Source organism: Triticum dicoccoides, chromosome 2B (genome assembly GCF_002162155.2).
Source record: "Triticum dicoccoides isolate Atlit2015 ecotype Zavitan chromosome 2B, WEW_v2.0, whole genome shotgun sequence".
Lineage (NCBI taxonomy): Eukaryota > Viridiplantae > Streptophyta > Magnoliopsida > Poales > Poaceae > Triticum > Triticum dicoccoides.
In genome coordinates, this window is record NC_041383.1 from 687,020,547 (window position 1) to 687,031,585 (window position 11,039).

Sequence of the window (11,039 nt, forward strand, 5' to 3'; positions counted from 1 at the left end):
TAATTGATGTGTACCTTACTGGTGCCCGTAGTAGCTCCTGGGTATTTGATACCGGTGCAGTTGCTCACATTTGTAACTCAAAGCAGGGGCTGCGGAATAAGCGGAAACTGGCAAAGGACGAGGTGACGATGCACGTCGGGAATGGTTCCAAGGTCAATGTGATCGCCGTCGGCACGCTACCTCTGCATCTCCCTTCGGGATTAGTTTTAAACCTTAATAATTGTTATTTAGTGCCAGCTTTGAGCATGAACATTGTATCGGGATCTCGTTTAATTCGAGATGGCTACTCTTTTAAATCTGAGAATAATGGTTGTTCCATTTTTATGAGAGATATGTTTTATGGTCATGCTCCTATGGTGAATGGTTTATTCCTTATGAATCTCGAACGTGATGCTACACATATTCATAATGTGAGTACCAAAAGAAGTAAGGTTGATAATGATAGTCCCACATACTTGTGGCACTGCCGCCTTGGTCACATAGGTGTTAAACGCATGAAGAAGCTCCATGCTGATGGACTTTTAGAGTCTCTTGATTATGAATCATTTGACACGTGCGAACCATGCCTTATGGGTAAAATGACCAAGACTCCGTTCTCAGGAACAATGGAGCGAGCAACCGACTTATTGGAAATCATACATACTGATGTGTGCGGTCCGATGAGTGTTGAGGCTCGCGGTGGCTATCGTTATGTTCTCACCCTCACTGATGATTTAAGTAGGTATGGGTATATCTACTTAATGAAACACAAGTCTGAAACCTTTGAAAAGTTCAAGGAATTTCAGAGTGAGGTTGAAAATCAACGTGACAGGAAAATCAAGTTTCTACGATCAGACCGTGGAGGAGAATACTTGAGTCACGAGTTTGGGGCACACTTAAGAAAATGTGGAATAGTTTCACAACTCACGCCGCCTGGAACACCTCAGCGTAATGGTGTGTCCGAACGTCGTAATCGCACTCTGTTAGATATGGTGCGATCTATGATGTCTCTTACCCATTTACCGCTTTCTTTTTGGGGCTATGCTTTAGAGACTGCCGCATTCACTTTAAATAGGGCTCCGTCGAAATCCGTTGAGACGACACCGTATGAATTATGGTTTGGGAAGAAACCTAAGCTGTCGTTTCTAAAAGTTTGGGGATGCGATGCTTATGTCAAGAAACTTCAACCTGAAAAGCTCGAACCCAAATCGGAAAAATGCGTCTTCATAGGGTACCCAAAAGAAACTATTGGGTACACCTTCTACCTCAGATCCGAAGGCAAGATCTTTGTTGCCAAGAATGGGTCCTTTCTGGAAAAAGAGTTTCTCTCGAAAGAAGTAAGTGGGAGGAAAGTAGAGCTTGATGAAGTATCACCTCTTGAACCGGAAAATGGCGCAACTCAAGAAAATGTTCCTGAGGTGCCAGCACCGACTAGAGAGGAAGTTAATGATAATGATCAAGATACTTCTGATCAAGCTCCTACTGAAATTCGAAGGTCCACAAGGACACGTTCCGCACCAGAGTGGTACGGCAACCCTGTCTTGGAAATCATGTTGTTAGACAACGGTGAACCTTCGAACTATGAAGAAGCGATGGCGGGACCAGATTCCGACAAATGGCTAGAAGCCATGAAATCCGAGATAGGATCCATGTATGAAAACGAAGTATGGACTTTGACTGACTTGCCCGTAGAACGGCGAGCCATAGAAAATAAATGGATCTTTAAGAAGAAGACAGACGCGGATGGTAATGTGACCATCTATAAAGCTCGGCTTGTCGCTAAGGGTTATCGACAAGTTCAAGGGGTTGACTACGATGAGACTTTCTCACTGGTAGCGAAGCTGAAGTCCGTCCGAATCATGTTAGCAGTTGCCGCATTCTATGATTACAAAATATGGCAAATGGACGTCAAAACGGCATTCCTTAATGGTTTCCTTAAGGAAGAATTGTATATGATGCAGCCGGAAAGTTTTGTCGATCCTAAGAATGCTGACAAAGTGTGCAAGCTCCAACGCTCGATTTATGGGCTGGTGCAAGCATCTCGGAGTTGGAACATTCGCTTTGATGAGATGATCAAAGCGTTTGGGTTTACACAGACTTATGGAGAAGCCTGCGTTTACAAGAAAGTGAGTGGGAGCTCTGTAGCATTTCTCATATTATATGTAGATGACATACTTTTGATGGGAAATGATATAGAACTCTTGGACAGCATCAAGGCCTACTTGAATAAAAAAATTTCAATGAAGGACCTTGGAGAAGCTGCTTATATATTAGGCATCAAAATCTATAGAGATAGATCGAGACGCCTCATAGGTCTTTCACAAAGCACATACCTTGATAAGATATTGAAGAAGTTCAATATGGATCAATCCAAGAAGGGGTTCTTGCCTGTGTTGCAAGGTATGAAATTGAGCTCAGCTCAATGTCCGACCACGGCAGAAGATATAGAAGAGATGAGCGTCATCCCCTATGCCTCAGCCATAGGTTCTATTATGTATGCCATGCTGTGTACCAGACCTGATGTAAACCTTGCCGTAAGTTTGGTAGGAAGGTACCAAAGTAATCCCGGCAAGGAACACTGGACAGCGGTCAAGAATATCCTAAAGTACCTGAAAAGGACTAAGGAAATGTTTCTTGTTTATGGAGGTGACGAAGAGCTCGTCGTAAAGGGTTACGTCGACGCTAGCTTCGACACAGATCTGGATGACTCTAAGTCACAAACCGGATACGTGTATATTTTGAATGGTGGGGCAGTGAGCTGGTGCAGTTGCAAGCAAAGCGTCGTGGCGGGATCTACATGTGAAGCGGAGTACATGGCAGCCTCGGAGGCAGCACATGAAGCAATATGGGTGAAGGAGTTCATCACCGACCTAGGAGTCATACCCAATGCGTCGGGGCCGATCAAGCTCTTCTGTGACAACTCTGGAGCTATTGCACTTGCCAAGGAGCCCAGGTTTCACAAGAAGACAAGGCACATCAAGCGTCGCTTCAACTCCATTCGTGAAAATGTTCAAGATGGAGACATAGAGATTTGTAAAGTACATACGGACCTGAATGTAGCAGATCCGTTGACTAAACCTCTCCCTAGAGCAAAACATGATCAACACCAGAATTCCATGGGTGTTTGATTCATCACAATGTAACTAGATTATTGACTCTAGTGCAAGTGGGAGACTGTTGGAAATATGCCCTAGAGGCAATAATAAAAGCATTATTATTATATTTCCTTGTTCATGATAATTGTCTTTATTCATGCTATAATTGTGTTATCCGGAAATCGTAATACATGTGTGAATAACAGACATCAACATGTCCCTAGTGAGCCTCTAGTTGACTAGCTCGTTGATCAACAGATAGTCATGGTTTCCTGACTATGGACACTGGATGTCGTTGATAACGAGATCACATCATTAGGAGAATGATGTGATGGACAAGACCCAATCCTAAACATAGCACAAGATCGTATAGTTCGTTTGCTAGAGTTTTCCAATGTCAAGTATCTTTTCCTTAGACCATGAGATCGTGTAACTCCCGGATACCGTAGGAGTGCTTTGGGTATGCCAAACGTCACAAGTAACTGGGTGACTATAAAGGTAGACTACGGGTATCTCCGAAAGTGTCTGTTGGGTGACATGGATCAAGACTGGGATTTGTCACTCCGTATGACGGAGAGGTATCACTGGGCCCACTCGGTAATGCATCATCATAATGAGCTCAGAGTGACCAAGTGTCTGGTCACGGGATCATGCATTACGGTACGAGTAAAGTGACTTGCCGGTAACGAGATTGAACGAGGTATTGGGATACCGACGATCGAATCTCGGGCAAGTAACATATCGATAGACAAAGGGAATAGCGTACGGGGTTGATAGAATCCTCGACATCATGGTTCATCCGATGAGATCATCGTGGAGCATGTGGGAGCCAACATGGGTATCCAGATCCCGCTGTTGGTTATTGACCAGAGAGTCGTCTCGGTCATGTCTGCTTGTCTCCCGAACCCGTAGGGTCTACACACTTAAGGTTCGGTTACGCTAGGGTTGTAGGGATATGTATATGCAGTAACCCGAATGTTGTTCGGAGTCCCGTATGAGATCCCGGACGTCACGAGGAGTTCCGGAATGGTCCGGAGGTAAAGATTTATATATGGGAAGTCCTGTTTCGGGCATCGGGACAAGTTTCGGGGTTATCGGTATTGTACCGGGACCACCGGAGGGGTCCCGGGGGCCCACCGGGTGGGGCCACCCATCCCCGGGGGCCACATGGGCTGTAGGGGGTGCGCCTTGGCCTGCTTGGGCCAAGGGCACCAGCCCCACAAGGCCCATGCGCCTAGGGTTTCCAAGGGGGAGGAGTCCTACTAGTGGACACAAGGACACGTTCCGCACCAGAGTGGTACGGCAACCCTGTCTTGGAAATCATGTTGTTAGACAACGGTGAACCTTCGAACTATGAAGAAGCGATGGCGGGCCCGGATTCCGACAAATGGCTAGAAGCCATGAAATCCGAGATAGGATCCATGTATGAAAACGAAGTATGGACTTTGACTGACTTGCCCGTTGAACGGCGAGCCATAGAAAATAAATGGATCTTTAAGAAGAAGACAGACGCGGATGGTAATGTGACCATCTATAAAGCTCGGCTTGTCGCTAAGGGTTATCGACAAGTTCAAGGGGTTGACTACGATGAGACTTTCTCACCGGTAGCGAAGCTGAAGTCCGTCCGAATCATGTTAGCAATTGCCGCATTCTATGATTACGAAATATGGCAAATGGACGTCAAAACGGCATTCCTTAATGGTTTCCTTAAGGAAGAATTGTATATGATGCAGCCGGAAGGTTTTGTCGATCCTAAGAATGCTGACAAAGTGTGCAAGCTCCAACGCTCAATTTATGGGCTGGTGCAAGCATCTCAGAGTTGGAACATTCGCTTTGATGAGATGATCAAAGCGTTTGGGTTTACACAGACTTATGGAGAAGCCTGCGTTTACAAGAAAGTGAGTGGGAGCTCTGTAGCATTTCTCATATTATATGTAGATGACATACTTTTGATGGGAAATGACATAGAACTCTTGGACAGCATCAAGGCCTACTTGAATAAAAGTTTTTCAATGAAGGACCTTGGAGAAGCTGCTTATATATTAGGCATCAAAATCTATAGAGATAGATCAAGACGCCTCATAGGTCTTTCACAAAGCACATACCTTGATAAGATATTGAAGAAGTTCAATATGGATCAATCCAAGAAGGGGTTCTTGCCTGTGTTGCAAGGTATGAAATTGAGCTCAGCTCAATGTCCGACCACGGCAGAAGATATAGAAGAGATGAGCGTCATCCCCTATGCCTCAGCCATAGGTTCTATTATGTATGCCATGCTGTGTACCAGACCTGATGTAAACCTTGCCGTAAGTTTGGTAGGAAGGTACCAAAGTAATCCCGGCAAGGAACACTGGACAGCGGTCAAGAATATCCTGAAGTACCTGAAGAGGACTAAGGAAATGTTTCTCGTTTATGGAGGTGACGAAGAGCTCGTCGTAAAGGGTTACGTCGACGCTAGCTTCGACACAGATCTGGATGACTCTAAGTCACAAACCGGATACGTGTATATTTTGAATGGTGGGGCAGTAAGCTGGTGCAGTTGCAAGCAAAGCATCGTGGCGGGATCTACATGTGAAGCGGAGTACATGGCAGCCTCGGAGGCAGCACATGAAGCAATATGGGTGAAGGAGTTCATCACCGACCTAGGAGTCATACCCAATGCGTCGGGGCCGATCAAGCTCTTCTGTGACAACACTGGAGCTATTGCACTTGCCAAGGAGCCCAGGTTTCACAAGAAGACAAGGCACATCAAACGTCGCTTCAACTCCATTCGTGAAAATGTTCAAGATGGAGACATAGAGATTTGTAAAGTACATACGGACCTGAATGTAGCAGATCCGTTGACTAAACCTCTCCCTAGAGCAAAACATGATCAACACCAGAATTCCATGGGTGTTCGATTCATCACAATGTAACTAGATTATTGACTCTAGTGCAAGTGGGAGACTGTTGGAAATATGCCCTAGAGGCAATAATAAAAGCATTATTATTATATTTCCTTGTTCATGATAATTGTCTTTATTCATGCTATAATTGTGTTATCCGGAAATCGTAATGCATGTGTGAATAACAGACACCAACATGTCCCTAGTGAGCCTCTAGTTGACTAGCTCGTTGATCAACAGATAGTCATGGTTTCCTGACTATGGACACTGGATGTCATTGATAACGAGATCACATCATTGGGAGAATGATGTGATGGACGAGACCCAATCCTAAACATAGCACAAGATCGTATAGTTCGTTTGCTAGAGTTTTGCAATGTCAAAGTATCTTTTCCTTAGACCATGAGATCGTGTAACTCCCGGATACCGTAGGAGTGCTTTGGGTATGCCAAACGTCACATCGTAACTGGGTGACTATAAAGGTAGACTACGGGTATCTCTGAAAGTGTCTGTTGGGTGACATGGATCAAGACTGGGATTTGTCACTCCGTATGACGGAGAGGTATCACTGGGCCCACTCGGTAATGCATCATCATAATGAGCTCAGAGTGACCAAGTGTCTGGTCACGGGATCATGCATTACGGTACGAGTAAAGTGACTTGCCGGTAACGAGATTGAACGAGGTATTGGGATACCGACGATCGAATCTCGGGCAAGTAACATATCGATAGACAAAGGGAATAGCGTACGGGGTTGATTGAATCCTCGACATCGTGGTTCATCCGATGAGATCATCGTGGAGCATGTGGGAGCCAACATGGGTATCCAGATCCCGCTGTTGGTTATTGACCGGAGAGTCGTCTCGGTCATGTCTGCTTGTCTCGCGAACCCGTAGGGTCTACACACTTAAGGTTCAGTTACGCTAGGGTTGTAGGGATATGTATATGCAGTAACCCGAATGTTGTTCGGAGTCCCGGATGAGATCCCGGACGTCACGAGGAGTTCCGGAATGGTCCGGAGGTAAAGATTTATATATGGGAAGTCCTGTTTCGGGCATCGGGACAAGTTTCGGGGTTATCGGTATTGTACCGGGACCACCGGAGGGGTCCCGGGGGCCCACCGGGTGGGGCCACCCATCCCCGGGGGCCACATGGGCTGTAGGGGGTGCGCCTTGGCCTACTTGGGCCAAGGGCACCAGCCCCACTAGGCCCATGCGCCTAGGGTTTCCAAGGGGGAGGAGTCCTACTAGTGGAAGGCACCTCCTAGGTGCCTTGGGGGGGAGGGAAACCCCCCTTGGCCGCCGCACCCCCTAGGAGATTGGATCTCCTAGGGCCGGCCACCCCCCCTTGGCACCCCTATATATAGTGGGGGAGAGGAGGGACTTCATACCTTGAGTCCTTGGCCTTTGGTTGCCTCCTTCTCCCTCCCCAACACCTCCTCAACCTCCATAGTGCTTAGCGAAGCTCTGCCGGAGTACTGCAGCTCCATCAACACCACGCCGTCGTGCTGCTGCTGGTGCCATCTCCCTCAACCTCTCCTCCCTCCCTTGCTGGATCAAGAAGGAGGAGACGTGGCTGTTCCGTACGTGTGTTGAACGCGGAGGTGCCGTCCGTTCGGTGCTAGGATCTCCGGTGATTCGAATCACGTCGTGTTCGACTACATCATCCCCGTTCTTTGAACGCTTCCGCTCGCGATCTACAAGGTATGTAGATGCATCTATTCACTCGTTGCTAGATGAACTCCTAGATGATCTTGGTGAAACGAGTAGGAAATTTTTTGTTTTCTGCAACGTTCCCCAACAGCTAGGCCCAATAATTCAAATCGTTTTGGTGCAAACATGCACAAATTATGAAGATGTCTCACTTCTCTGATGTTGATGCTATCTTGAAGAAGAAGAAAACCGTTGCAATATAGTTCTATCACATTTACATATTCCTCAAACTAATGTTCTAATAATTCTAAATATACTAAACCTGGCCAGGTTTAGTTTACCAGTTTTTTTTACTTTTTCTTATCAGTCAAAATTGGACCAATGGGTGAGTGACACGTGCTTTAGTGGGGGATCTGGCCAGGTACATGGCTCGGTGCGCATAGTGACTGCTGCTTGAAAACATAATAAATTGAGGACTCAGTTCCCCATTGGTTGCATGCATGTCCCGGTCTCTCCTCAGTTCTCGATTGGTTGCATGTCCCGGTCATGGAGAGATCGAGTTGGCCACAACTTCCATTCTCTCTTTTGGGCGGTTCTGCATGCCTGCTTGCTTCTCCCTTCCAACTCTTGCTTTCTTTCTACCACGTCCTCCATGTTGGAGTCGGCTGCCGCCTGCGCCTTCTGGTTTTTCCATACTGGCGGTTGCCGCTTTCGTATAGCCTTCTGGGTGTTTCTACAGCATGTGCGGTAGTTGTATTCAATTTGTGCTCTATCTTTCTGCTGCTTGCTATAAATACCGGCTGTGCCGTGCGTCCTTCCTCCATCCCAACTGCTCCTAGTTGTGCTCTTTCCTTTCCAACTAGTGGTGGCACCTGTTGATCCGGGAATGGTTGCTCCTACTTCTGCCTAGTTTGGACAACGTCGTCCTCCTGGGATTCGGGCGTCCGTTATTGCCCGTGTGCGCAGTGCCAGCATGCGTCTTCCTCCCGCGGATTGTTCATTGGTGACGGCAGACGCTGTTGTGCATGGTCAGTTGCCTGGGGTTCATTCAGGGCGGTGTTTCCGCTCTGTGGCTCGCCGGCCACTCCATTCTCGCTGGCCTGGTGGGTTTACTTACCCTTGTGTACTTGCAGTTCCATTCAGATTGTTCTCCTACTTGTTTATTTGGAGTGCGGTCCTCTTATTTGGTTACTTGATTTTGTAGGTGGCCAGCGTTCCGGCTCGGACCAGTTTCTTAATGGAGATCTTGATAGACGCCGTCGTGAGATTTCTTTAGGGAAGCGGCTTGTTGATTGCACTGTTGGTAAGTGTGTTGGGTTCTTGCTACATATGGGAATGCCTCTGATTGTTTCTGTGCGTTTCTTCTTGCTGTTTTGAATATTGTGTCTAACTTCTTGCTTTCTTTTTGTAAGTTACACCACTACTGTTGGTTCTTCTTCCATGTTTGATGGCCTTGTGTTTGCTGCTCGGGCCATCATTGCGTGAACTGGTGAGTTCTTGCTTCTTTTCTCTGTTTATTTTCTGTCTATTGTGTTGTTTCTCTTGGCTATTCTAAGATGGCTATAGTTTATTTGCTTTCTACTGCTTTTGTGGTGGTTGGTTTTCATTTTTCTTTCTTTGTGAGCTGCTTGGGTGGGTATTCCTGTCTGGTCCAGCTGATGTGCTCAGTTGTTTTCCGATCTAGCTGTTCAGGCATATGAGCTTCGGTCGGTTTCTAATGTGTTGCATCCAATACTTTCTTGCACCTTCCTTGGTCGTGCAGATGGTTGACAAATCAATTGGTCGTCCTTCTACTCTTCCTGTTGGTGTCCATCTTGACTGTTATTTAGTCGGTGCTCCGTCTGTGGTAACCGTCCAAGAGTGGTGCCTTTGCGTGCGGCTGGTGCCTTTTGTCGGCCTACTCCTCTTGGTAAGTTCACCTTTTTTTACTGTGCCTGTGTCGTTGCTGTTACTGGTAATTTCCTTCTGGATCCGATTCTAATTTGTAACATGTTTGGTATTTGAGTGATGCCTACTCCTGTTATGGAATACTTTCGGGTTGTGTGCGGCCGGCGTAAGCGGGCGTTGATGCGGTCATACTGGTCGGGTCGGAAAAGAGGTGTTTTTTTCTCCTCCCATCGTCTTATTGTGTAGTTTTGTCTTTCAGTTGCTGCTATGTATGGATTTCATTTTTTTCTCCTTTGCAGTATGCGGGATGCAACCTCCCTTTCCAAAGGATTATATTCATTTGCTTAAGGGTAGGTACATACGATTTGTGGTTTGCATATATATAGTACATCTGGAATGTGTTGCCAATGTCGTTTATCGTCTTTCAGCCACTTCTAGGGGCCGTTCGTACTATGGCGGCCCGGATTTGTGTTGCCAGAGGTGCGGGGCTTTATTTTGGTTTCGTGAAGGATCTATACACCATGCTGAAGCAACTTCTCACTCTCCTATTTACACGGGATGTTGTTGGGCGGGCATGATTTCGCTGCCGAAGTTTGGTGACTAGCCTACTCCTTTGGACAGGCTGATGCGCTTTGATGGGGATGCGGTTTCTTCCCAGTTCATGTGATTAATACGAGAGTACAATTCTATGTTCTATTTTACATCTTTGGGTGCACAGGTTGATCATAGTATCAATGTTGGAGGTGCTCCATACGTTTTCAAGATTAATGGGGTGGTCTACCATCGTATTGGTTCGTTGTTTCCGGTGGAGGGTGCAATCCCCAAGTTTGTGCAACTGTACATGGTGGATTCTGCCGATGAGGTGGACTGTAGGCTGAATGTGTTTGACGGAGAAGAAACTGCCTCACTTGAGCCTGATCCTGAGATTGTTTCTTCTCTGATAAACATGCTCAATGTGTTGGGGAACATAGCATGCAATTTCAAAAAACTTCCTACGATCACGCAAGATCTATCTAGGAGATGAATAGCAACGAGAGGGGGAGAGTGTGTCCATGTACCCTCATAGACCGAAAGCGGAAGCATTAGGTTAACGCGGTTGATGTAGTCGAATGTCTTCATGATCCAACCGATCCAAGTATCGAACGTACGTCACGTCTCTGTTCTGCACACGTTCAGCTCGATGACGTCCCTCAAACTCTTGATCCAACAGAGGGTCGAGGGAGAGTTCCGTGAGCACGACGGCGTGGTGACGGTGATGGTGATGTGATCCGCACAGGGCTTCGCCTAAGCACTATGACGCCATGACCGGAGGAGTAAACTGTGGAGGGGGGCACCGCACACAGCTAAGAGAACAATTGATGTGCTATGGGGTGCCCCCTGCCCCCGTATATAAAGGAGGGGAGGAGGAGGAGGCCGGCCAGGAGGCGCGTGCCATGGGGGGAGTCCTACTAGGAGTAGGATCCCCCCCTTTTCCTTTCTTCACCGGAGGGAAAAGGAAGGAGAGGGAGAGGGAGAGGAAAGGGGGGCCGCCCCCTCCTCCT

General features: G+C 47.0%; 1 long non-coding RNA gene across 2 annotated transcripts; it reads left to right on the plus strand.

The window, feature by feature from the left end:
- The first annotated feature begins 8,450 nt into the window (after positions 1-8,450).
- On the plus strand, positions 8,451-10,297 carry LOC119368337. Of its 2 annotated transcripts, XR_005176605.1 has the most exons (7): positions 8,451-8,714; positions 8,816-8,914; positions 9,024-9,100; positions 9,374-9,520; positions 9,617-9,709; positions 9,798-9,848; positions 9,927-10,297. It is a non-coding gene; the product is annotated as an uncharacterized LOC119368337 (long non-coding RNA). The 2 variants fall into 2 exon arrangements; XR_005176604.1 differs by having other exon boundaries at positions 9,374-9,709.
- The last annotated feature ends 742 nt before the right edge of the window (positions 10,298-11,039 follow it).